Source organism: Schistocerca gregaria, chromosome 2 (genome assembly GCF_023897955.1).
Source record: "Schistocerca gregaria isolate iqSchGreg1 chromosome 2, iqSchGreg1.2, whole genome shotgun sequence".
Taxonomy (NCBI): Eukaryota; Metazoa; Arthropoda; class Insecta; order Orthoptera; family Acrididae; genus Schistocerca; species Schistocerca gregaria.
Window position 1 is genome coordinate 307286047 of NC_064921.1, and position 27100 is coordinate 307313146.

Sequence of the window (27100 nt, forward strand, 5' to 3'; positions counted from 1 at the left end):
TCTGAGCTAATCTACAGAGCGGAAACAAATCAACACAAAATTTAAGCTGTTATTAAAATACAAGATTTCCTAGTAAATGCAGTACTGCTGCTACTTCCGCGCTGCTGACACTGCTCGGCGGCGGTAGGAGACTACGCGATTTTACACTATTCAGGTACTAAAAGGCGATGCTACAACTCTCAAATACTATAATACGCACGAAATTTATGAATTAAACAATGCAGGTACCAAAAACACGCAAAGAAATTAAGAATTAAAATATGTAACAAATGAGTGAGCTTGGAGTATACGACTTGCTGCTGCAGCTACTTAGCCAACGGCGGTAGTAAAGCTGTGAGGACAGGGCGTGAGTCGTGCTTGGGTAGCTCTGTTGGTAGAGAACTTGCCTGCGAAAGGCAAAGGTCACGAGTTCGAGTCTCGGCCCAGCACACAGTTTAATCTGCCAGGAAGTTTCATAGTGGACTTTGTTTCTGTGAGTTGTTTTCGGCCTGTGTCCCAAAATGCGTCCTCAAATTGAGGTACCATTTAATGCAATGTTATACATTTGAAGTAGAGCAAATTTTTACCAAATATGCATGACATGATGGCTGAGATACTAGACCTATTTAATTCCCTCTATTATGTATATTACAAGGATAAAAAAATCACATCTTACATTTTAACTTGTGTAATTTTTTCCCTAATAAAAATGTTATTTTTTCTATAATTTAGTTTGATTCTGCTACAAAGCTTAGGTCTACTACGTAAGTATGGACTATTGCAAGTTACAGAAAAAAATTAGAGCAATGCTTTATAAACTGTACCTGAATTCTGAAAAATACAACTTGCGGGAAACCGCGAATGGAGATATGAGTTCTATTAAACTGTGCCGTAGAACATTCCTAAAGCAGCATTTCTTCGTCTTCAAGCTTCCTCTTGGCATTCCTTTTAGCAGTTCTCGCTTCTTTGGTAACTTTTAGGTGAATCTTTCAGCTTGTCTGTCACACTTAAGCAATTGATCGTCCATATCAGTGCCACATTTTATGCCTAAATTTCTCACTATTTCCAACCTTCCTATCACTCCATCATTGAAACATACCAGTGCATCCATGTATTTAGTCATACAAAAACATTCCTGGGTAATCTTTCCCATATGCAATGGCTCAAATTTTCATTTGTATTCCGAGCGCCTCCACGAAGACATTTACTAAGAAAAACAGGGTCATTCAGGTCTCTAAAAATTGGTTTTATTTCGTTCATAACAGAAAGTTCACAGTTACTTTCGAAATAATATTGGTTTTTGTATCAGAAATAAAGGGGGCGTGGCGACACACATGACCACGACTTTAAAATTTGGTATATACAGGTAATTTTTGATTTGAAACTCTATAATGTATATTTCAATGTAATCAGGAAAGACTATAGACTTTAATAAAGTCATAACGAATATCGATTTTTGCACTATATAACGAATTTCGATTTTTCCACCATTTATAAGTACCCTGTATCCTTAAAAGCGATGTCGTGGAAGTAAATACTTGAGTACCCATTTATTTCATTTCGGTGTTGACGTTGAGAAAGCTCTCCTGCGAGCGACACTTGACAGTGTGCTGAACAATCCGTCGGTCCCCCCTTCTTGTACACGTCGGACGTCCACCGATAACTGGAGCAATGGGCCGGCCGGAGTGGCCGTGCGGTTCTAGGCGCTGCAGTCTGGAGCCGAGCGACCGCTACGGTCGCAGGTTCGAATCCTGCCTCGGGCATGAATGTGTGTGATGTCCTCCGATTAGTTAGGTTTAATTAGTTCTAAGTTCTAGGCGACTGATGGCCTCAGAAGTTAAGTCGCATAGTGCTCAGAGCCATTTTTGAACTGGAGCAATGTTCGTGTCCATACGGCCGGTGTGGCGCGCAATACGACAATAGTCCCACCGAGAAAACGTGCTGATAGCCACACGATGCGGCCCTCTCGCACTCGTCTCGCTGGGCAAAGTGCTGTCGAACGAGTCGCCTGGGCTTAGTACGCGTTCAGGTGATACTCTAGCGACGCTACCCGCTATCGTACTGGCCGGCATAGCTGTTTGGGTCCCCTCTTACGTCAACCGATGCGCACGGCCCACAAACGCTGACCTTGTGCACGGCCGACCGTGAAAAACCTATCACTGGCCAACTCGGTATGCAGTGCATCGGTCGGGTCCTTTTGGTTGTTTCTTTTTATGATGATCAGTGCAATTGTTTAGCAAGTTATTCTGAAATTCCCAAGTGCCAAACCTGACAGTCAGGAGAATGAAAAAGCCATGTATCTCTGGTTCCATATCACTGATATTGAAAAAACATGCTGATGGCACAGAATCATGCTACTCTCCAAATCACCGCAAGAAATAACTTTATTAAGAAGGTTCTAAGTTCCAATAAGAAAATTTTACGATTCTTGCTTATACACATAGCTCCGAAGCAACAGATGTTTATCTTACAGTGAGGATGTCAAATTAATTTCATATTTCTATATTTCCAAAAGAGTTTTGACACTGTTCCTCATAAGCGACTCTGGTCAAACTGCGTGCCTATGGAGTGACCTGTCAGTTACTCGACTGGATTCGTTGTTTCCTGTCAGGAATGTCACTCTACATAGTAACTGACGGGAAGTCATCAAGTAAAACAGAAGTGGTATGTACAACCAGCGATAAATAAACCAACAGCTAGTTTACTATATCGGCTATCGTCCTATCGACCCGTAGTGACGTTGGATGAAGTGAAGTGATATCCTGCTTTCCCCAAGGAAGTGTTATAGACCTTCTGCTGTTCTGAATCTACATAAAGGACTTAGGGAATAAACTGAGCAGCCCTTGTAGACTATTTGTAGATGATGCTATCGCTTACTATCTAGTTGAGTCATCAGGAGATCAGAACCCACTCCAAAATAAGATATGTGTGTGGTGCGGAAAGTGGAAATTGACCCTAATTAATAAAAAGTATGAGGCCGTCCACATGAGCACTAAAAGGAATTTCTTAAAATACCGTTACACGACAAGCTACACAAATATAAATGCTGCCGATTCAATTACATATTTGGGGATTACAATTACGAACAGTTGAAACTGGAATAATCGCATAGAAAATGTTGCGGGTAAGGAGAACAAAAACTGCCTGTTATTGGCAGAACACTTAGTGTTTCTAGGTGTGTAATTTTTTTCAGGGCTCGATTAAGGAAGATGCCTCTCAGATCGGAGGCGCCAGTTCCGCATGGGTGGTCCCAAAATAACCGCATAATTTTTCGTATGCCGATCATGTGTCTGCAAGTGAGCGGGACTGGTATTCTTTCGCTCCGTGAATATTTAAGGGACAGTCGAAAGCTGGCTACACTGAGCCACAGCGCCAGAGATTGCGCCAAAGAGTATTATTCAGCCGCCTCCACTGGCAGTTGCCGCTGAGAAGTTGGTGAGTGGAGTTGTAGTTCTGAGATAGGCGTGATCTGTGCTTGTTGAGACGTCGATAGAGTACTAGTTGTTCTGTTGGGCAAGACACCTTATGTTATTCGATTTGGGATGTTGTAATGATCAAGTGTATTTTTCGTCAATATATATGAAGGTAAAGAAAATTTTTTATTTCAGTCCTAAATAACAATGCCTCTTGGTCACAGGTTCAGTCAACAAAGCATCTGGCTTGTGTTCATGTATTAGAGTGTAATTCTGGTCGGGAAGCATTTCGTGTGAATGGTATTGTTGGTGATGAAGTGTTATATTGTGTGTAATTTTCGTATAGTGACGAGTTTTGTAAATGATTACGCGATCGATGAAAAAGGCAAAAATGATCGGTAGTGAGAATGACGGAAATGTTAACATGGCGAACTCGCCAACACAGGAGAACAGTATGATGAATAATGAAGCAGAAAACAATCTAATAAACGGGGAAAATAGTCCGGAACCAGTTCAATATTTTTCTCAATCAAAAATTCACGGAATATGAGATTAACGATAGAAGATTCTGAAATAGTATCGAACACTGATAGCTTTACGGCTATGCCGAAGGAAGTTCGTTTTACGGGAAATGTTAGGGGCGAAAGGAATTTCGAACCAGTTAATATGGAGCAGTTGATGAGTGCAATATTAAATTTGGGATCACAAATAGGAACAATTAAAACTGGTATGGGAACAATGGAAACACAGTTTTACAACTCTACGCAGTTCCAATTGTGAAGCCAGCTCCAGTTACAATCCTCTTTCGCAAGAAACAGCGAGTTTAGTTAGCAGCCAAGCGTGGTCACTGGGAAGGTAGCGATCGACCATCAAGCACATCGTCCACAAGTGTTTGATATGGATGTTGCGTCTAAACGATTATCTCATTGTCTCTGACGTTTGGACGGATCGATCGACTCTCTTATTTCCAATTTTTCAGTAGTTCAACTGTGGAAACTAGTCCTTAATAAAAGTTTGGATTTTAGATAAACTGACAGTGGCATTATCGCAGCCACCTTGGGAGAAACGGTAAAGACCATGTGTGCAGTAGAGCGTTCGGTGTCTTCCCGCATGATGCACTGCTGTCGGCAAAGAAACTTTTAATCGGTGACCTGGATGAACTCTCTGCCCAACTGTATTAAAGAACTAGTTTGCGATACTTTTGGTACTGGCTGCCAGCATCTGTGTAACTCAAAAAGTCCCAACTCAGACCCAAGTGATTACTGCCCTATAGCAATTCGATTACAGTCAGGTGAATTACCACACCCGATCTCTGGACAGGGCACATCGGAGGTGTTTGAAAATAATTCATCCGATTTCACAAGACTATGTCTTCTTCATGAAAGAAGATAGAAACTTACGGGTAAATTTTAACTTACTTGTGGTACTACAACGTTTTAATGTTGAAAATAACCCTACGATATTATAAGGGTATATTTTCTTCTTCACAAATGCACATGTTTGGAGAGTTTTCAGTACTTATATTTATGATTAAAATTTTGATTCACTCCTCACAAAAATTCAATGTGGGCTCCACCTACGACAAACACCGAGGCAGTAGTCAAAATCGTCCCTTAATTTTACAGGCAAGTCTGGATTTCTGCCTTCTATGTTGCTGGTATACAGCACCGCGGTCCACCCAGAATTTTGGAAGAGGACGCACATTGGCTGTCTTTCACAAAAGGCCACAAAACATAATTTTTTTACTCGCATGCAATGAGGTCACGAATTCCTTGTAGCCAATAGTGCAACCAATAGTGCAATGACAGATACGTACACTCCTTGCGACAGTGCCACAGTTGAGACAGTTCGTTGATGAGAAATGAGGTGCTATTAAGTTCCCATGGGACCAAACTGCTGAGGTCGTCTGGCCTTAGGCTTACACACTACTTAATCTAACTTAAACTAACTTACGTTAAGGACAACACACACACCCATGCCCGAGGGAGGATTCGAACCTCTGACGGGGGGATGAGAAATGATCTTACATGCCGTACTCACAGCTGTAAGTGAATTGCAGCTGTTGAAAGGGAGAACAAAAACACCTTTTGTTGCTGATTTATTGTAATGTCGATTCCACGACCAATGGCTAATAAACGAGCAAGAAAGCTTGCTAAACCGAGACCCATATCAGCAACCTCACGAAAGGGCAATTTCCGACTGGCGCTAAGGTAAACTGAGTTTCGATGCATAGATACAAAAATTCCGAAGTTTCTATTTCATTCATTAGAAGATATTATAATGTGAAATCAGTTGAAACTTTTAGGTACACCCTGTGCAACGCAAAAAATTACTGTTAAACCTCCAACTAGCTCTCTGCAATTTCACTGACGATCTCTATAAGAGAAAAAGTCTCTTGGCACTATTTTGAATTTACGTGGTGTCATAACAAAAAAAAAAGAGAGATTTGTAATTCGGTGAATGGACAGGTAGCCCTGTTAGGCTGGAGAGTGGCCCTGGCTATCAATTTGAACTTTCTGTAAATGCTGCACTTACGTTGAGAGCACCTGAAGTGAGGTGGTGTTTGTTAAGTGAGACCATGATCGGGCAAGAGTATGTGACACGCCGTGTCATCAAATTTTGTATGAAACCACAACTGTAAGTTATTAAAAGTTGCTCATGGTGAACATTCCCTAAGCAGACAAGTGTACAGACAGCAAAAGTCATTTTTAGCAGCCCGGGACGAAATATAAGACGTTGCCGGCAACAAAGCTGATGATACTGCACTATTTGTGTGAAACATACAGAAAAAGTCTTAGTGATAGTTTTTGAAACCGAAAAATTTCAGCAGCTACAAGCAGAATACAGGCAGCTGCAACATTCGAACTGCAGTGGATGTTTTTAACGATGTGGTAACTGAAGAAAAACATGCGCTACGGTATTGGCATCAATAAAAATACACAAAACCATTTGTGTATTTCTTAATGAAACTTCGTACTCATTCTCCGCGCAACGTACACCAGCTTATTGAGTATTCACATGATTTGCGCCACTTTCGAAGTCATTTTCCACACGTCTGATCTTTGATTAAATACGTGTAGGTGCTCACTTACGAACCTCGTTAGGAGAGAATTATATTGACTTTCATTATAGCTCACGGCGAAAGAGAAGAATCTGTGTTCAGCAGACAGATTACTTTATGTTGAAATGCAATTTTCAGCTTACAAGGTACGTGTGTGTTGCAGTGGAACTTCAAGTCGCATGTTTGCGGCGACGAAGATGTCAGTGTTTCGTTACCTTACGAGTTCATCTTCCGTTTATTAGGATACAGTTTACAAGTCCATTTGCAATGCGAGAAGTATTCTACAAGGAGCGATTCAATGACAAAGATCGTAGCTAGATCAGATTTGCGGGAACAGTTATGGTTTCAACATATACTATTTGATCCAAAGTATCCAGACAGCTGGCTGAAAATAACTTATAAGTTCGTGGCGCCCTCCATCGGTAATGCTGCTATTCAATATGGTGTTTGTTCATCCTAAACCTTGATGACAGCTTCCACTCTCGCAGGCATACGTTCAATCAGGTGTTAAAAGAGTGCTAGTTCTGCAAGGTTCGCAGGAGAGCTTCTGTAAAGTTTGGAAGGTAGGAGACGAGGTACTGGCAGAAGTAAAGCTGTGAGTACCGGGCGTGAGTCGTGCTTCGGTAACTCAGATGGTAGAGCAGATGCCCGCGAAAGACAAAGGTCCCGAGTTCGAGTCTCGGTCGGGCACACAGTTTTAATCTGCCAGGAAGTTTCATATCAGCGCACACTCCGCTACAGAGTGAAAATCTCATTCTGGAAACATCCCCCAGGTTGTGGCTAAGCCATGTCTCCGCAATATCCTTTCTTTCAGGAGTGCTAGTTCTGCAAGGTTCGCAGGAGAGCTTCTGTAAACTTTGGAAGGTAGGAGACGAAGTACTGGCAGAAGTAAAGCTGTGAGTACCGGGCGTGAGTCGTGCTTCGGTAGCTCAGATGGTAGAGCAGTTGCCCGCGAAAGGCAAAGGTCCCGAGTTCGAGTCTCGGTCGGGCACACAGTTTTAATCTGCCAGGAAGTTTCAGGTGTTGAAAGGTTTCTTGGGGAATGGCACCTATTCTTCACGGAGTTTTGCACTGAGGTGAGGTATCGATGCCTGTCGGTGACGCCCGGCACGAAGTCGCCGATCCAAAACATCCCAAAGGTGTTCTATAGGATCCTGGTCAGGACTCTGTGCAGTCCATTTTGTTGCGTAACCACTCAACCACATGCCGTGTATTAAGAACATGTGCTCGATCGTGTTGACAGATGCAATCGCTATCCCCGGATTGCTCTTCAACGGTGGGATACAAGAAGGTGATTAACATATCAGTGTAGGCCTGTGCTGTAATAGTGCCACACAAAACAACAAGGGGTGCAAGCCCCCTTAATGAAAAACACGACCACACAATAACACCACCTCCTCCGAATTTCGCTGTCGGCACTACACATGCTGACAGATGACCTTCACTGGGCATTCTCAATACCCACACCCAGCCATCGGATCGCCAAACTGAGTACCGTGAATTTTCACTCCACAGAACTTTTTTCCAGTGTTCAATTGTCCAATATTTACGCTCCTTACACCAAGCGAGACAACGTTCGGCATTTACTGGAGTGATGTGCAGCTTATGAGCAGCCGCTTGACCATGAAATCCAAGTTTTCTCACCTCCCGTCTAACTGCCATAGAAATTGCACTGGATCCTGATGCACATTGGAAAAATGGTTCAAATGGCTCCAAGCACTATGCGACTTAACATCTAAGGTCATCAGTCCCTTAGACTTAGAACTACTTAAACCTAAGGACATCACACACAGCCATGCCCGAGGCAGGATTCGAGCCTGCGACCGTAACAGCAGGGCGGTTCCGGACTGAAGCGCCTAGAACGACTGAAGCGCTCGACCACAGCGGCCGCCTTGCAGATTGGAATTCCCATGTGATGGTCTAGATAGATATCTGCCTATTACACATTATGATCCTCTTCAAATGTCGGCGGTCTCTGTCAATCAGTAGACGAGGTCGGCCTTTACGCTTTTGTTCTGTACGTGTCCCTTCACGTTTCCACTTCACTATCACTTCGGAAACAGAAGACCTAGGGATGTTTAGGAGTGTGGAAATCTCGTGTACAGACGTATGACACAAGTGACACCCAATTATCTGACCACGTTCGAAGTCCGTGAGTTTAGCGGAGCTCTCTCACTATGTCTAATGACTATTGGGGCCGCTGATACTGAGTACCTGGCAGTAGGTGGCAGCACAATGCACGTAATATGAAAACCTTAGTTTAGCCTATGTTAAATCCCCTTTCCACTATTCCTTTGCGCTATGAGAAAGTTCCTGGTCACTACAGCACATGAGGTAAAAGTTGTATCACGCAGCAGTGATCTAAACGCCACTTTACTGGACTGTGACGTCATCAAAGAACAAGAAATGGTCAGACGATGGTCTGACTGAAACGAGTCATCAAACGAAATATGTACATCTCCCATGTGATCTGGATGGATTTATGAAATAATTTTAATATAATTTTATCGATCGCTCTTTTCCTAAGGACACAGTTCCACAAAATTCTGTAAAGTACCGTTTATGGCAACTATAATTTGAGAAGGGCGTGATAAGCATTTGTATGTCAAGGAAGCGTAGCAACAATAATTAAGTGAAACAATCACAAAGGGAACTGCTCAATGGTTTTTTTCAAATACCGTTGTAATTTCCTGTTATTAGTCTACGAGAATAAGTCAACAACTACTCATTTTCTGCAATTTATTTCAATGACAGTATAAAATTTACAATTTTAAACTTACTCAGTTAACCTATGAAGAAGCTCCACTAAATCCAGATGCAAAAAGGTCTTTTGTGCAAGAAGCCACATAAGCACCGTTCCTTCGCCTCTTCGTTGGAGTTAGTCGATGGCCTCTTAATTCATAAATGTGTCGTCCAAACAAATAGTAGTCCGACGGAGCGAGATCGAAACTGTGTGTAGGCCTACGTTATTCCATTACAGCGAAGTGCTGATACTGAAAAATCTGCATAGTGTAGGCGGCGGTTCGCTAAAGAAAGTTGTCATACAAATTAACGCCTCCCAGAAATCGACCTCGGCGTTTCTTTCGAATTCCAGCTATAGAAATTTTACAAAGCATACCACTGTGAGGTACAATGGTAATGTTCCAGAAGTGGCCATTGTGTGTCCCAAGAAACTGCGAGCGTCACCTGTCTTGCAAAGAGATGACTCCCGAATTTCCTTTGGAACGAAGATTCTGGGTTTTTACGTTCCATGATCCGGCGTTTGCACACATGCTCCAAGTGATGTATTGAATCTCCAGTGATGAATTCGTTTCCTAGAAGTTTCATGTTCCTTGTCATTACGGTTGAATAACTGCTGATAGGTTCTCAAAGGATTGTTCTCGTGGTTTTTACCGAGTTGCTTTGGGACCCCTCTCGGACAGACTTTATGAAAGTTGAACCGGTTATGCATGATTTGATATACAGTACCATTACTAATGTGCACATGATTTGCACTTCATCAATAGTCACTCATCGGTGATTCAATATATGGACACGGACATAAGCAACATTTCAATCGTTAATGGAATAGGACGATGTCCTCCTCTTTCCTCCTCGTTCATGTTTGTTTGAGGGTTTTTGGACTGTTTAGGCTACTGACAAACAATATGATTTGAATGAAGCATTACCCTCGTGTTATGATCAAAGTTTCTATGGATTTCCCCTCGTTGTAAGTCTTCAGACAGACTATGGGACACTATTCTTCTTATGTGCAAATCCAGTGTGGTGTAGAGATGTTGCCCTCGCTGTAAGTGAACTGATGAAATACCGCAGAAAACTGCCATAAAAGAACAGAGCTGTGCCATCTAGTCTGGAGATCGTACTTTCGATATAGCCAAGCTCCGAACTATTGAAAAAAAGTGCCGATCTAGTATTTATATCCAGAGAGTATTTCGAAATATCTCACAGAAAAGTCTGCGAGAAAAAAGGAAGGAAGACTGGGTTTAACGTTCCGTCGACATCGAGGTTATTAGAGACGGAACACAAGTTCGACTCTTGTTAAGGATGGGGAAAGAAATCGGCCGTGCCATTTCAAAGGAACCATCCCGGCGTTTGCATGGATGGAGTTAGGGAAGTCACGGAAATCCTAAATTCCGATGGCCGGACGTCGGTTTGAACGTAGTCCTCCAGAGTGTGGAGTCCAATGCGCTAACCACTGTGCCACCTCTCTCGGTTCTGTGAGAAAGGAGTACAAGGTGAAATGATGGTATCCGATACAAAATGTAATTGTGACAGATTGCAACAGATCAAGCAAGTTAGCGCAGCACTGGATAACGACCCATGCATGGCCGCTAAGTTTCTAGTTAGTATCGCTGAATTTGATGTTGCCAAGACATTTTTGCCTGTCAAATGGTGTCAGTTTTTTTCTTTTTTTTTGTTCCTCATAGCGTTTGTAGGATTGCCATAGCCTTAACAGTTCGAAGGCCGTCGGCGCAGATCTCAGTCCTTCACGGATGGCAGAGCGCGATTTGATCTGCAGATTTAGCTGTGTGTGCAGTACGGTTTGGAAACGTGGGGCGGTCGACCGTGGCCCATCTCAACGGAGCGTGTCGGCGTTTGTCCGCAGTGACCGGGAGATATGGTGGGGCCTTTCAAGTCCCACGCGTCACCCACTAGTGGGAGTATTAGCACTCTGTTCCGAGGTCGTTAAGGTGCGGAGTAATATCGACCGAATTTCGCCAGACCAAGACGCAAAAGATTTTATTACCGCTTCGAAGAAACAAATTTACGTGATTAAATTTTAGTTTGTTTTGCAAGTACATCTCTGAAATACCTGTACACACTGCAATCCGCGCGCCATAGTACGCTAGCTTGCTGCTAAAGGAGGCAACGCAGGATGATGCCGCTCATAAAGTGGAGTATCGAGCTGTTGTTAATTTTCTGACACTGAAAGTATGTATTTAGCAAACTGGGAACAACGAAATTATATCCAAAAACCAGAAGTGTAACTGAAATGTTGAAAAGATCCCACACATAAGAGATTACTGACATACGTAGGAGGTCACCTGGTATTCTTTAAATAGTAAAATTTATCAAAGTTATATTGACGTTATATACGGTCGGAGGGAGGCAATGGCAAACCATCTCCGCCAGGACCTTGCCTAGTATGGCGGTGCGGGTGTCCCGCATCGTCCCACACGCTCCTTGGAGTATGGGACCTCTTCTTCTTCATCATCATCATCATCATCATCATCATCATCATCATCATCATCATCATCATCATTGACGTAAGCTATAGAAAGGGCGTCAGGTTCCAGATGTAATTCAAAGCTCACACACTTTAGTTTCGTTACTAACCACAAATCTGCGAAAGATGTGCAGCCATGACCGAAAAATATGTTGACTACAAGAAGCAATCGACAATTAGCCGCACTAAATGATCTGTGAATCCCGCATGATCATGTTAGGCCAGTTACTGTCCGCTGGCCCTTCGAACAAAGGGGACAGAGGAAATGTGTTCAGATCGCAGCATTCATTCCTGGGAAGCTGGTCAGTCAACGTGATCGTCGTAGTTGCAGAGCCACAGGTGATTTGGGTACATCGCTACAGTGCAGCATAGTTTGCACCGTGGAGAAGTCTAAAGTTCTCAAGTCTACTTTTCAACTTTCGCATTTCAGAAAGCTCTTCTGCTGTTTTATTTTAATTTTCTTTTTGGTCATTAGTCTTCAGATTGGTTAGATGCGACCCTCCAAGAATTCCTCCCCTCTGCCTAGATCTCCACCTCAGAGCAGCATTTGGAGCCTACGTCCTCAATTATTTGCTAGAGGCATCCAATTTCTGTTCTCCTCTACAGTTTTTACCCTCTTACTGTTGCCTCTATTAACATTGAAGTTATTCCATGATCTCTTAACAGATCTCCTACAATCCTGTCCCTTTTTCTTGTCAATGTTGCAATATAGTCCTTTCCTCGCCGATTCTCCGGAGAACCTTCTCATTCCTTACCTTATCAGTTCACTTAATTTTCAAATTTCTTCTGTAGCACCACATCTCAAGTTCTTCCATTCTTTTCTTTTCCCACAGTCCATATTTCACTACCACACGATGCTGTGCTCCAATCGTACATTCTCAGAAATTTATTCCTCATATTAAGGCCAATGTTTGATGTTAGTAGACATCCCTTGCCCAGAAATGCCTTTTTCCAGTGCTAGTCTGCTTTTTATATTTTCCTTCCTCCGAACGTCATTGGTCATTCTGCTTCATAGGTAGCAGAATTTTTACTTTCATCTACTTCGTGACCATCAGTCCTAATGTTAAATTTCTCGCTGTTCTCATTTCTGCTACTTCTCATTACTTTCGTTTTTCTTTCATTTTCTCTCAATCTGTATTCTGTACTCATCAGACCGTTCATTCCATTCAGCAGATCCTTCACTACTACTTCATTTTCACCGAGGATAGCAATGTCATCAGCGAATCATTTTAACATTTTAATTCCATTCTCGAACCTTTCTATTATTTCTGTCATTGCTTCGTCGACACATTGATTGAAGAGAAAGGGCCAAACATTGCATCCTCATCTTAAACCCTATTTAATCCGAGCACTTCGTTCTTCGTCTTCCACTGTTAGTGCTCCCTCTTGGTTTTTGTACGTATTGTATATTAACCGTCTTTCCCTATAGCTTACCCCTAGTTTTCTTAGAATTTCGAATATCTTGCACCATTTTATACTGTCGAACGCTTACTCCAGGTCGAAAAATCGTATGAAGGTGTCTCGATTTTTCTTCGGTCAGACTTGCCTCTCTGGTGCCCTTACCTTTCAAAAAGCCCAACTGATCGTCATCCAATACATTCGCAATTTTCTTTTCCATTCTTCTGTACATTATTCTTGTCAGCAACTTCGATGCGTGAGCTGTAAAGCTGAATGTTCGATAATCCTCGCATTTGTCGGCCCTTGCAATCTTCAGAATTGTGTGCATAATGTTTTCCGAAAGTCTGATGGCATATCGCCAGACTAACACATTCTACACAACAAAGTGAATAATGATTTTGTTGCCACTTCCCCATTGAGTTTAAAAATTCTAATGGAATGTTATATATCCGTTCTGATTCCATCTTAAACCATACAAAGCTCTTTTAAATTCTGCTTCCAGTACTGTATTTCCTGTCTCTTCTTTATCGACTCATGTTTCTTCTTCTATCACGTCATCAGACACGTTTTCCCACTCATAGAGGCTTTCAATTTACACTTTCGATCTATCCGCTCTGTCGTCTGCATTTAACAGTGAAATTCCCATTGCACTTTTAGTATCACCACCCTCGCTTTTAATCTCAGCGAAGGTTGTTTTGACTTTTCTGTATGCTAAGTCAGTCTTTCCGACAGTCATTTCTTTTTTCGATTTCTTCACATTTTTCATGCAGCCATTTCGCCTTAGCTTCCCTGCACTTCCTATTTATTTCAGTCCTCAATGACTCTTCTGCTATCATTTAATAATCTTCAGATTCAGTGATTACGTAAATTCGAATTTTGGTTTTCCTTCTGAGAACCTCGCGGCTAGCAGTCGAAACATTACTTTCCATTATTTCATGTCCCGATTAATGCTAGGAATTGTAAATTCACGACTTGTAGCACTTAATCCTGTGTATATCTGCATCAAGGTTTCTTAGAAAGTTGCTTTGCGTGGATTCACGTCTTGTTTGTTTCGAATCCACGTCTTTATTACATATTCATACTAAAAGTGTACTAGCATTAGGTTTACAATTCCTGCTGTAACCATTTTGGTAAGAAGAAGGTCTCATGAAAGCAGATTTTATGCGTCCCATGATTTGGAGGCATTATTCTGCTCAATCGCTGTCTAGTCGGCTTGCATATTTGAACATTGTGGGAAGTGAATTCTTACGTCGAATTAATTCATTTTCTAAATAAGAGTAGGTTTTTTTCAGAACAACAAATCGATCGCTGAGCTTGATAGCAACCATCCACCATGTCCTGTGGCTTTTTAAGACTTTGCAGTCAATGTTCGACTCTTCTGTTTGCATTTGTTATCATTTAATGAAAAATAGTTTTGTGAAATCACTTCGTCTTGAAGTTGTGACTGAGCTATTGCATATATTGACATAATGTAGTCTGTCGGTGTTCGGTACGTCACTTCTTCTAGACAATCCTGTTTATCATTCAAACAAAATGCTTATCCCTACGAAAATATTTTGATTGGATGTATGACTTGCTTTATCCCGTGTGGCAATGTCTGAAACTGACTTCTTTTAGAGACATTATGGCATGTGTTACTGAAGGATGGCACTGAAGTCTTCATTGCACGTCCCAGCGCGCGCACACACACACACACACACACACACACACAACCACTACAATTTATTTCAGCTGGGGATCGCTGGTGTGACTGTTGTAGTTACAATGGTTGCAGCTAAATCGAGTAGCGAGAGCACATAAAACTAGCCACCGAAGGCGATTGAGCAATCTGGTTTCGTTTCTGTAATGCGTTACGTTCATGAAAAAATGCATTACCTTTTGTGCGATTTAGGAAGTAGTTCATAATCGTACGTAGATAGGTCTCTCGGTTTTCCAGGTTTAGATATTCTCACGTGAGTTCTTCCTTTGGATTAGCGAAGTAACAGCAACAAAATGCTTCAAATGGCTCTGAGCACTATGGGACTTAACATCTGAGGTCATCAGTCCCCTAGAACTTAGAATTACTTAAAACTAACCAACCTAAGGACATCACACACATCCATGCCCGAGGCAGGATTCGAACCTGCGACCGTAGCGGTCGCGCAGTTCCAGGCTGAAGTGATTAGAACCGCTCGGCCACACCGGCTGGCTAACAGCAACATTGATTTCGAAACTTACTGGCAGGTTAAAACTGTGTGCCGGACCGACACTCGAACTCGGGACCTTTGCCTTTTGCGGGCAAGTGATCTACCAACTGAGCTAGCGAAGCACGACTCACGCCCTGTCCTCACAGCTTTACTTCTACCAGTACCCCGTTTCCTACCTTCCAAACTTTACAGAAGCTCTCCTGTGAGAATGGCGCGTGAGTCGTGGTTGGGTAGCTCAGTTGGTAGAGCACTTGGCCGCCAAGGGTAAAGGTCCCGAGCTCGAGTCTCGGTCCGGCACACAGTTTTAATCTGCCAGGAAGTTTCATATCCGCGCACACTCCGCTGCAGAGTGAAAATCTTATTCTGGAAACATTGGTTTCTTTTGGACCTAACTGTACTGCACAACAAAATTAAAAGATCGCTTTTTCGAAACCCCGTAATTGTCTCACATTGTGTCGCATCAGTTTGGAACTTGGCTCGAAGTTGCCGAGAGCCTTCCTCTACAATGCTACAAAAGCGTGGCCCACTGCGATGTGTCCCTCGGGCTAGGCGACAACAAACAGCAAGGTGCCGACACTTGCGACAAGAAGGCCACAGCTCGGAAGGCTCCTACCACAGAGCGCTCCAAATTAGTCTAGTGCGATATCTGTTTTATCGGCACGTATTAATAGCGACACGAAGAATAAACAGCACTCCAGGGGCTACTCAGTAGCGCTGCATGCTTGGCGGCAGCAGTCAGAGCGGGCCAGTTGCTGCTGGAGTACTGTCGATAAGACCAATAGTGCACTAGACTAATTAGGGATTACAGTATCGAATGAGTGCGTAAAATTCCGATTTAAAAATCATTCTGTTTGTAACAGGAAACAAACATACGCTTTCCGTGGACAGCGAGCGTCGCAAGAATTACGTGATGAGCGCTGTGTGTTTGGACTAACTCCAGGCTCCACAATACTAAAACGAAATTGCAAATTTTTGCTGAAACACCTGAGAAAATGCGCCTGACGGCTCTTAGGAAACACACCCTGTACATCAAGATCACAGAACTGGAGAACTAAAATTACAGTTCTGGAAACTGCTCTCATAAGCAACATCTGAAGCACCTATTAACAGGACAGTAATGAAGGTTCTCCTGCCAGTCGAAGACTTGAGTCTAAAGTCAGTTTTTTTAGTCGACTACTTAAGCTGTCCTTCGAATGAACATTCGTGGCGTCTTCTAAACGGTAAAATGAATTACGCTAGTGTTCTCTCGAGCCTTCAGTTACAATCTCCTCCACTTTCAGCCTCCAAATACCAAACCTCTGTGACCTCACTTCATCGAAGGGCTTGCCATTTAAAAAAGTATCAAATACGAGGAACCACTCGATAAACCAAAGAAGGTCATTGCAATTATAATGTCTGCTAAGCACAAACAATATACGGAATCCCGCTCAACCTTTAAACGATAAAAGAATAAAGTATGATTATAGGACAAGACGAAGTTTGTTCCACTCCGTAGCCACTCACCCTGTCCCACGCACACCCCAGATCAAACAGCCTCCAGCCGAAAGCCAGAACACGGCTGTAGGCAGCGATGCGTGGCGCCCGTTGGCCCCATCTCTCCTTTTCTGACAACCATTCCTTCGTGTGAGTCCTTGACACAATTGCAAGAATTCATTCCCTTATTTTATGCACCAGTGGCAATCCGGGTCAACAGCAGTACACACATTTTCTGAACCTTGACAGCCGCTCAAGGCTCGCGACCATGAGTCGACAGAGTTGCGAATTTCCTGATAACATCGCGAAATCTTTTGAAGTAAGTGCTGCAGTCATTAGGATAAGAGAATCAGTCTAGTTACGATCATACCGCAGGACCTAATCAGCAGTAGCTTAGTTGAAGCTCATTTCACATATATTGCGCACAGAAATTTATGGAAAGCACAGAAAAATTTAATCAGGACATCCCAACCAGCAGTGGATCCAGTTTCTTTACAATTACGAATTTTTTTCTAAGATCCTGTGACATAAATGGCTGTATCATTTTACTACTTGACTTAGAACCTTACATTTTTTACGTCGCCAAGAGATCATAGAACTTCTTCACTTTCACTGAAGATAGAAAAGTTATTAGCGAATCTTACTATTTGACATAAACCTTAATTTGATACCTCTATCGGAACCTGAGAAAAAGGGGCCTTAACAGACAGCCAACAAAATTATGCTATAAGGGTTTGACAGAGGTGCGGAATCCTGAACAACAAAAAAAAAAAAGAGGAAGCTAACAGCACAAGCTGTCCATTGGTGGTTCTCCTCCGAAGACCCGGGTTCCCGGGTTCGATTCCCGGCGGGGTCAGGGATTTTCTCTGCCTCGTGATGGCTGGGTGTTGTGCGATGTCCTTAGGTTAGTTAGGTTTAAGTAGTTTTAAGTTCTAGGGGACTGATGACCATAGATGTTATGTCCCATAGTGCTCAGAGCCATTTGAACCATTTTCCTCCGAAGAACAAGTAAGGTCAGTAGTATTTAACCTCCGTGATTGGACGTTGTTCAATCTGAGACGTTCAGTGGAACGCCTAGTCGCCTGTGAACATGCAGTCAGTGACCCGCTGACCATTTCAAGTACCCTTCTCTATGTTGTTACTACTCTATCGTGCCTTTCCCTAAGTACTACATGTCAAAGTACCGTAGTGAAATTTTCGGAAACTGAAGTTTTATGTAGTATGACTAACTATTATCGAATACTATATGGAGAAGCCATCGAAATGTAGAAACATGGGGGAAACTCAGGTTTATATGGACAGTGGCGCTACAGCATCGATGAGAAGTTTTATCTTTGACGTAGTATGATCGATAGTCATATTTTATTTTTGACAAGGTTTATCTCTGCTGTCACGTGAAATCCAGACCACGCCCACTTTCCTCGGTATTTAGGCCATTCTTCGACGTCCGACTCGTCAGTCGGCAAGACTCAGCACAACCAGGAGCACCTCCGAATATGTCCAACGTAGCTTTGGACGAAACGTCGGGGATAGAAGAGTTCCATGGACCACGGTCATACAACCCGGAAGCATTCTCGGCAGCTGAAACATCCAGTCATGAAAGCCTTCATTGTATGACTCCACTCGTTGCTCTTCATCTCAGCGACCGTGTGAGGAGCAACGCGCGAACAAACTGCGTGATCTCAAAATAGTGGAAGTTTCACTACTTGGTTAGTGTTCACTCACCACAAACGTCCTGGGTCTGGTGGACAACGAGGTTGTGGCCCTCGCAACTACAGCCCCAAGATCCGGCAGTGCCTGCATGCCGCCAGTGTTCCCTGCATGTCCTCGCGCTGCCGGACCTCACTGCTGCTCCGTCCCAACCGAACTCTCTGGCACACTCCGACCCAGAAAACACCTGACACCCTTCCAAAGATAATACTAGGGTACTATATATCTAGAACCTCTGCTGCTGCCACTTGCAGACAGTCAATGCTCGCAAACGTAGTGGCGCCAGTAAACACGAGAAGAAAGCGTCGCCACTATCCGTATTACACGATACCAACGTACCAACAGCACCAAAGCGAGCCGCAACATGGCTCACACTTGAAAGGTAGATTTGCCTTATAAATATTAATCGACTGCAATATTATTGCACCTCGGAATGAGGCCACTTAGGTCGTCTTATCTTGAGTTTTTATCGTGAAATTTCACGAAGACACGCTGTACTGCCTGTAGGGAAGCAGCATACTCACGCCTTATAAAATTCGCATCAGTCTTTCCATTGTATGCCAGCCTAGTCCGCTGTAACTAGCTCTGACGTCATAAATATTGCGCAATACTTTAAAATGAAGTAAATAACCTGAAACGTTTCTAGCATGTCAGGAGTAATACAAAATCAATATATGTTGGATATCAGTTCAATAACTTTAACCATTTTCGAAATTTGGATGTTTTTCTGTAAAAATCCTTGGCGCAGCAGAAAAGAGCTACAAACTTAAAAATTTATATTTAGATTCCTTTTGCATAATAATTTAGTAGAAACAGTATTCTGGATCTCACAAATTAAAATTTTAGTTGAAATTCATGATTTTCTGGTTTTTGTCTTAAAAACTAAGGACGCAAGATAGATTAAGTTGGCGAATAAATAAAGCTAAGATGTTTAAATTTAAGTAGAAGGGAGAGCCGCTATAATCATAAGAATGTGAGAAGTTTCAACAGAATAACTATAAAACTATAGCTATAGCGTATCTCCAAAGAGCAAGTTCAGAGCTCATCTACTGCGTGTAGTGTAATTAAATTAATTCTCTCCCCCAAAATATTTGACTTAGCCACGTCAGACTTTCATTATGATTACTTACTTGCGTGCTGATTGCACAATTAAATTGAAAGCTTCATTGGCCATCAGCGAAGGAAGCAATGATTTATTCGATAACTTAAAGCGGTGCATTACTAGCCCAGCGGCTAGTCGGGAGAGCAGATTTGATCAGGCGTTCCCTTAGCCGTCCGCACCGCGGCTTTATATGTAAGAACGCTGCGCGAGAAAAAAGGAAGGCCCCAGTTCTCTCCAGACTCTGATAAGCGCACCACCTGTGCCGAGAGTCGCGTCGCGTCCATATCGTTGATATAAACAGCCTCGGATGCAGTAATAAGTTACTTGGGATATGCGTAACCATGAAATCGTTATCGAGTGAAGTGTTAATTTTGGGATGACATTAATGATCTATCTTTAGTTTGCGTATGTCGTATTTTCACGTGCCGCCGCAGGACAGACATTCTACCATTATTAGCGTGGCGTTTGATGAACATTATCATCAAATTATAGTGAGCATTCACTTAAACATTTAATTTGAACAGTTATAGTTGCATCAGCGCATTAGACTCTGAACTGCTCTGGTAGTTAGATTGTGTGGATTCTTTTTGGTCTGTGATTTTCAGAATATAGTGAACATTTTAGAGAGAATGGTTATTGATTATGAATCCCAGACAATCTCCTAATTCCTCAGAGCTACAAGCTGTAGCTATAAATGTATTTCTCAGATGAAGTGGGCACTAGGAGTTCTAATTAAAGGCTTCACGTTTTGATAATCACTTTCTGGTTGCCAATATTGTAGTTAGAGAGCCAGTGTTGAGAACGGCAAACAACAGCATAAATACAAAACATTTATTTTATTATTCCACCCGCCGCCCCACATACCTTCAAGTCATTCACATTCGATGCGCTTTCCTCAGTCACTACTGTGCCTGTTTAGTGTCACCGCTTGTCTTTATAACGGCCACGCGTAGCCCAGTACAATAATAGCGTGGTCGAATAGTACGTCCTTATGTGTACAGTGATGAGCCACTACACCCACTGCCAATCACGAGAAAGGGTGCCGCCTGTTGCGTTTGTGGAGACGGCAAGGATTACAAGCGGAACAGAAACGAATGGGGAATCATTCTAGCGACGATCCGGGTAGACAAGATGTTGGAAGTCCACGTTTCACCACAGAACATGCTGTGTAAAGTAGGATAGGCTGCGATCTGTAGCACACCTGAAGACACTGAAAAACAGAGTAAAAGCACCACTCAGCTCATGTTGTCGAAAATGGGTCTCTGGAGCAAAGAATACGACGTATGCCTTCAAGTGTTGACCCAACACCAACAGTCGGCGAGTGGTTTAACATAGAAGAGTGCACTGCCTAGCGCGATTTATGTATTAACAATTTAATTTATATTACGTTGCGACGAAAGTGACAGATTCAAGGTTTTATTATCTGCCATCTGTAGTTTTCTATTCGGCTAAAATGATGCTGTAAACACTTTTTAGAAGCTGATGATGGTCAGTCAACAGGAACTGGTTGTTTAAATAAAGATTTTATCAGCAGCTCAAGGCGGTAATCAGGACTTTCTTTCGGGTGCATCAAATCTGGTGTTACTCCAGTTCAACTGTCGTGTTCGGATACTCAGTAATCCAGGCGAAGTAGCTACTCGAAACATACATTGCCTTGCGAACACATACATCGCAGTAAGGGCTCACGTAAGAGGTTTGGACAAAAATATGGGAACACCGCGATAAGCGCGTGCCGAAGCAAAACTCCAGATAGTGCCAATCCTGCGCGGTGCACTGCTGTATTTGAACATGAAAGGAACCTGTGCAACGCCCTCAATACGTTTGCAAATGTCGGTCGTGGTCAGAACAGTGACCTGTGAAGTAGTGAGCGTATTATGGCGGAGGTAAGTAAAATCGAACGTGGGCAAATTGTTGGGCATCATATGCGAGGGGGTGGGGGGTGGTTCCATAACAACGGCTGCTTTTCGTGTTTGAAGAGGCACCGTCTGGAAGATTTATACTGCATACAGGGAACGCAGAAAACTATCATTCGCTCATTCGCTAGGTCTTAACGCGGACGGAAGCGTGTGTTGAATGACCGTGACAGACAGTCATTGAGTGGGACTGTGATGAAAAGTAAAATAACGGCAACTTCAGAAGTCACTGCAGAACCGAATATCCCATTCGCGAAACCTGTCGTCACCAAAACATGAATAGGGGATTGCAGGACGAACTGTAATTAGAAAACCACTCATCAGTGATAGAAATAGGGAAACGTGGTCCCGAAGCCATAAAATCTGGACTATGGAGCAATGAAGGAAAGTCTTTTGGTCAGATAAGTCTTGTTTCACACTGTTCCCAACTTCACTCCGAGTTTACAACCCGAGAGTGTGACATAAGGGAGGCACGGTGACGGCTTGGACAGGCATATTGTGGTTGAAACGCCCTGCTAAGCCCACAGGACAGAACAGGTAGTTGGAACTGAGGAAAGGGGCCAAAATAAGCTCTGTCATTTACACTCGAACACATATAACTTTATTTATTTGACCAAACATTACAGTACAAATTCTTCAATTTAGTAATCGGCTCAATACGCCACACTATCTTATGCCTTAAGGGCACAACCACTTTAATTTAAAAACACGGCTAAAAGCCATTAACTCAAAATTCAGACGCCAAAAAGAATATTTAGAAAGCAGAAGGCCTCACGTTAAGTACGTTCTACCATTTGGCTGAAGTCCCAAAAATCTAACACGTGAAAAGCAACAACCTTAATTTAAAGATGGCTGAAGGCCGATGATTTAAGACTAAAGGTAAAATTAAATAAAAAAAAAAACACGATGCAGAAGGCCTTATCTTCAATAAGGCTGAAGGCCCCAAACAGTCTGATGCTCGAAAGACAAAGATCGTTCATTTAAAAACGGCTGAAGGCCCCATGATTTAAAACTCAAGGTAAAATAAATTTAAACAACAAAGCCTTATCTTAAATTAGGCTGAATGCCCCAAACAATCTAACACTTGACAAACAAGGAACTTGAATTTTAAAGCGGCTGAAGGCCCATGACTTAAAACACCACTAAAAGCAATTCAACTTTAATTCAAAACCATCCGTTATGAGCCCTACAAATACACACAACAGAAAATAAGAAAAAGCCAAGCAGCTAAGGGCGCTCAGAAGTATCGGGGGTGGGCCAGCCCTTGAAATACTAACGTTCACTTTGATGAGACGGGCAGTCGGCCCAACGATTCTCCATCCGACGACAATCCAACCAACAGGCAGTCCACGGACCCACCGACAAGGTAACTAGCGCTCCACTCAACCAGCACACAACCGGGAGTTCAATGCAAACGTAAAACGCATGGACGCCCACAACCAAGCATACATTAAGCTGTCTAACTGCACACCATGCTCGACAGTGGCCATATGGTGAGGAAAATACACTGCCTGAATTTATGTCAACAGCCAGGGCAGGTAACCGGGACGTTAACGGCCACAAGGCAGAAAATTCCGCTGGTGCACTTCAATAGCAAATAACCAAATACATTTAGACTCCATTGCACGGTGGCTAAGCCTTCGGCAACTCGAACACACACGTTATTGCTAGCGGGAATGTCCCAACAGGCAACAACGAGAACCAAACCGTACAATGTGAACAGTCTTGACTTGCTGGTAAATTAAATCCAAACTCAACATTAGTGTCCAGGGTCGGTGAGCGACGGACCTCGTAGCGATGGGTACAGTCCCACACACTCTGACACTGCGAAGAGACTGCCAGTGGGCCCGGCCAAACTATGCCCAGCGGAGATTTCCTCGCTGCTCCACGCCAACAGACCGACTGCCACACATCAGCACGGAGACAGCACTGAAATAACTGAGCAGTCGACATCACAAGCTACACACACTTCCACGAACACTTGCACGAAGAACTAGACAATACTAACTGCAGCGACGGTGAAATAACAAGGACGAATCAGGAGTCGGCACACGCAGTCAACCCATAAGCGATCGCCGGCCAACATACACGTGGTCCGACAGGACGACCGACCAGGTGGTCCGCACTCAAGTGATACATAGTATCGGCAACCGTCGGGCGAGTCATGGCTGTCTGGACCTCAGTGCAGCAGCGCCCCGACTGAACTTCCGCTGCGTCCTGCCAGGTCTGAACTGCACTGCTAGCGCCTCCCAACTCACTGGCAATCCGAGCTAACTCGGAACACGTGACAACTGGGAAGCAATAACAGTCTGCAAAGATAATATGGTCCCAGCAGAGGTTCGCGTCCTCCCTCGGGCGTGCGTGACAACTGGGAAGCAATAACAGTCTGCAAAGATAATATGGTCCCAGCAGAGGTTCGCGTCCTCCCTCGGGCGTGTGTGTGTGTGTGTGTGTGTTTTTGTCCTTGGGATAATTTGGGTTTAGTAGTGTGTAAGCTTAGGGACTGATGACCTTAGCAGTTAAGTCCCGTAAGATTGCACACACATTTGAACATTTTTTGAAAGATAATACACCAGGGCTTATATCGATAAGCGCCGCTGCTGCCGCTCACGTGCAGGAAAGGTGGCAACTCAGTGACACCAGTAATTGAAATTAACATAACGAGGTGGTAGTACAGTAAAAACAGGATGTCCAATGAGATATGGCAGGAGCACGAGCCACGCGCGGCTCAGTGGTATTCCATGGGGCCCATGGTTTCTCTGCAAGATGGCATTACTGCTCAGGATTATGTGACCATTTTGGTTTATCAGATCCATTCAACGGTACAGTATTCGTTCCCCAATGGTGATGCAGCGTTCCAAGACGACAGGGCTCCAGTGTTCACACAGTTCGCATCATCAATTACTGATTTTTTTTAGCACGAGAATGGACTGTGGCATCTCCTATGGACAGCACATTCACTAGATGTCAATAATCTCTAGCCTTTGTGGTGTGCTTCGGGGAGGAGAGTGCGCGATTGCTATCTTGTATCCATCGTTACCTGACCCTGTCACTATTTTGTAGGACGAATAGTGTAATATTCCCTTGAAAAACACAGCAGGGCTGTATTTATTCATTCAGAGACGACCGGAAGCTGTTTAGAAGGCCAACGGGTTTCCATTACGATATTGGGCACGGTAATGCGTCCTTTGTTCTTCCGTATTTTTGTACATCCGCTGTATGCTCTTGGTGTTCTTTTAATCGTGTGTTGGCAATTGCTCCTCTGTTGCGGTTATCCAAATGATGGAATCTTAACAATAATCACTCAATATTTCCACAGGGAAGCAAGTTTAATTTCTTGGCCACAATCGAAGCAAGTGTAGGGCGTTTCAGAAAGATTGATGTAAATTTCACGTGACAGAAATTTCAATACGACTGAAGACATATACTTATTGTGGATCTTAGCTCACATATCAAAAATGAAAGTTTACTTTGGTGTCAGTGTTAAGTTGCTGGTTCATGTGGTTGATACTAGGGATCGCCCTGGTGCAGTTAGCTCGTTCGGTCGCTCTTTTCAGGAAACACCCCTGCATGTATTATAGGTTTTTCCACAATAGCTAGAATATGCCGAAAATTTAAGACCTTTCGTAACATTGAACTTCTCAACGATGGATCGCCCGCAACGACAATACAGATACGGCGTGGCGCCTTTGGCCTCCAGCATCTCCTGATGTTACGGTAAGCGACTTTTTTTCCTTGTGAGAGTTTTTGAAGAAGCCTGTGTGCTTCCCTTTACGACAACTTTGTGTGAACTGTGACGCCGAATAGCAACAGCTGTGATGCTGTAACTCCAGATGTGCTGGTTAAAGTATGGGACAAGTTTGCCTATCGCTTGGACGTATGGCGTGAAACTGACGCAGGGCACTTTCAACATTTTTGTAAGGTAAATGCAAACATTGATCCTAAATGTAATTGTCAAAAGTACTCCAAAGTAGCATCTGCATACATGTAAAAGCCAAATTTTTGGAAAATTTGATGGTTCTTCTAAAAATAGAAGCTTTCTAGTTCTATTGGTCATTTAAATTTGGTCCCAAAGCTCTATCTTCCTTTATTCAGAAGACGTAGACTTGTCAAAGAATGAATCTTTTCGAAACACCTTGTGCAATAGTCACCCATTCAAATTACATCTATAACTCTATTTCATTCTTAGGTTGTAAATTACATGTTAGAGGAAAGTTGTTTTCGTAACGGAAATTATTTTGACATTTGCGATCTGCTGTTGGAAAGAAACATTTTCAACAATATAGCTACTGGTATGACAGTTTATGCAACAAAGTTTTCTCATTTTTACTTCTGAATAATATGGAGAACGTTATTTACATAGGTAATAGTAGTAGTAGTAGTAGTAGTAGTAGTAGTAGTGGTAGTAGTATAGTAGAAGTAGAAGCAGTAGCAGAAGATCATTGTATTCAGTTTACGCTGGGGGAAACCTACATTTTTTAAGGGAATACATACTGTGTACACACATCTGACCTATATGAGCATCCACTACTTCATAGGGAAAGGAGCTGTGAAAGAGACAATGCGGAGCAAGAATGTATTCTAAACAGATAGTATGAACTGGAAATAAAAATAATTATCCATTTTTTTAATTTGGAGTGATAAATCATTTTCCGTGGCAAAATTTCGTAAGATAATTCTAAATGTACAATAGCAAGATGAAAAATTAAAGAGAATAGTTGATAATGGACTTACTATTAAGAGATTTAAGAAAGTAATTAAAGTAAAACAGCAAAAATATGCAAGAACGAAGAAGAAATAAAGTGGAAAGGCAAGTTTAAACTGGGCGCAAACCAGGACTATTTAAAAGACCCTCCTATGTCCTTAAGCTACTCCTTGTCTTGTTTAATCTTCATTTTTTCTAATACTATATTTTATGTTTTACCTGTTTTTCTATGTATCACCCTAAAAAATAGTGGCAGTGGGAACTGACACCGCCTAAGAATGTGTCTGATAAGTGTTACGAATAACGTTTCACTGTTTCTGGATACGAAAGGGATTGTATATTTTCCAGAAGTTGTTGTCGAGATAGCACTATATCCATATAAAAGTGTTTGTAATGTTTTAACTTTTATCACTTCGCTGAAGATGGTCACGTAGTGATAGAAATCTAGATATGCAATAAACGTCATCTGAGACTGATTGCTGTACCATTTACTGAAATGAATGCAGTCGCATGGGTACTGCTGTTTCCCTAAGGAATCACAAGGGTAACACAATTGTGATGTGGTACGCTATTTATGCGAAACTGAGAAACAGTTTTCGAGGAAGGTTGTGCATTCATTAGACAGCTTGTATTTGGAAGGACATCACTTCAACTTCTCGTCAGGCCATACAGATTCAGGTTTTCCGTGGTTTTCGTAAATATGAACGCAAGTATCGGAACGATTCCTTCTTAAAAGTGCGGCCAATTCCCTTCTTACCCTACCACGACCAAAGCTTCTGCTCCACCACTAATGACCTCGACGTCGGCAGAACTTGCTCTCCTTCTCTTTTCTTCTTTTGCTTCTTCTTTCGTGAAGTGGCAGGAGCTCGCCTATTACGTCTTCATGTTCAGGGCCTCTGGTCTGTGGTTAGTTACGATCTGACCTCTCCACCT

General features: G+C 42.8%; 1 protein-coding gene across 1 annotated transcript in view; it reads right to left on the minus strand.

Annotated features, from left to right (window-relative positions):
* LOC126336931 (uncharacterized) overlaps positions 1 to 27100 on the minus strand; it is a 796951-nt gene that overhangs the window by 601948 nt on the left and 167903 nt on the right. The gene's annotated exons all lie outside the window — the stretch shown is intronic.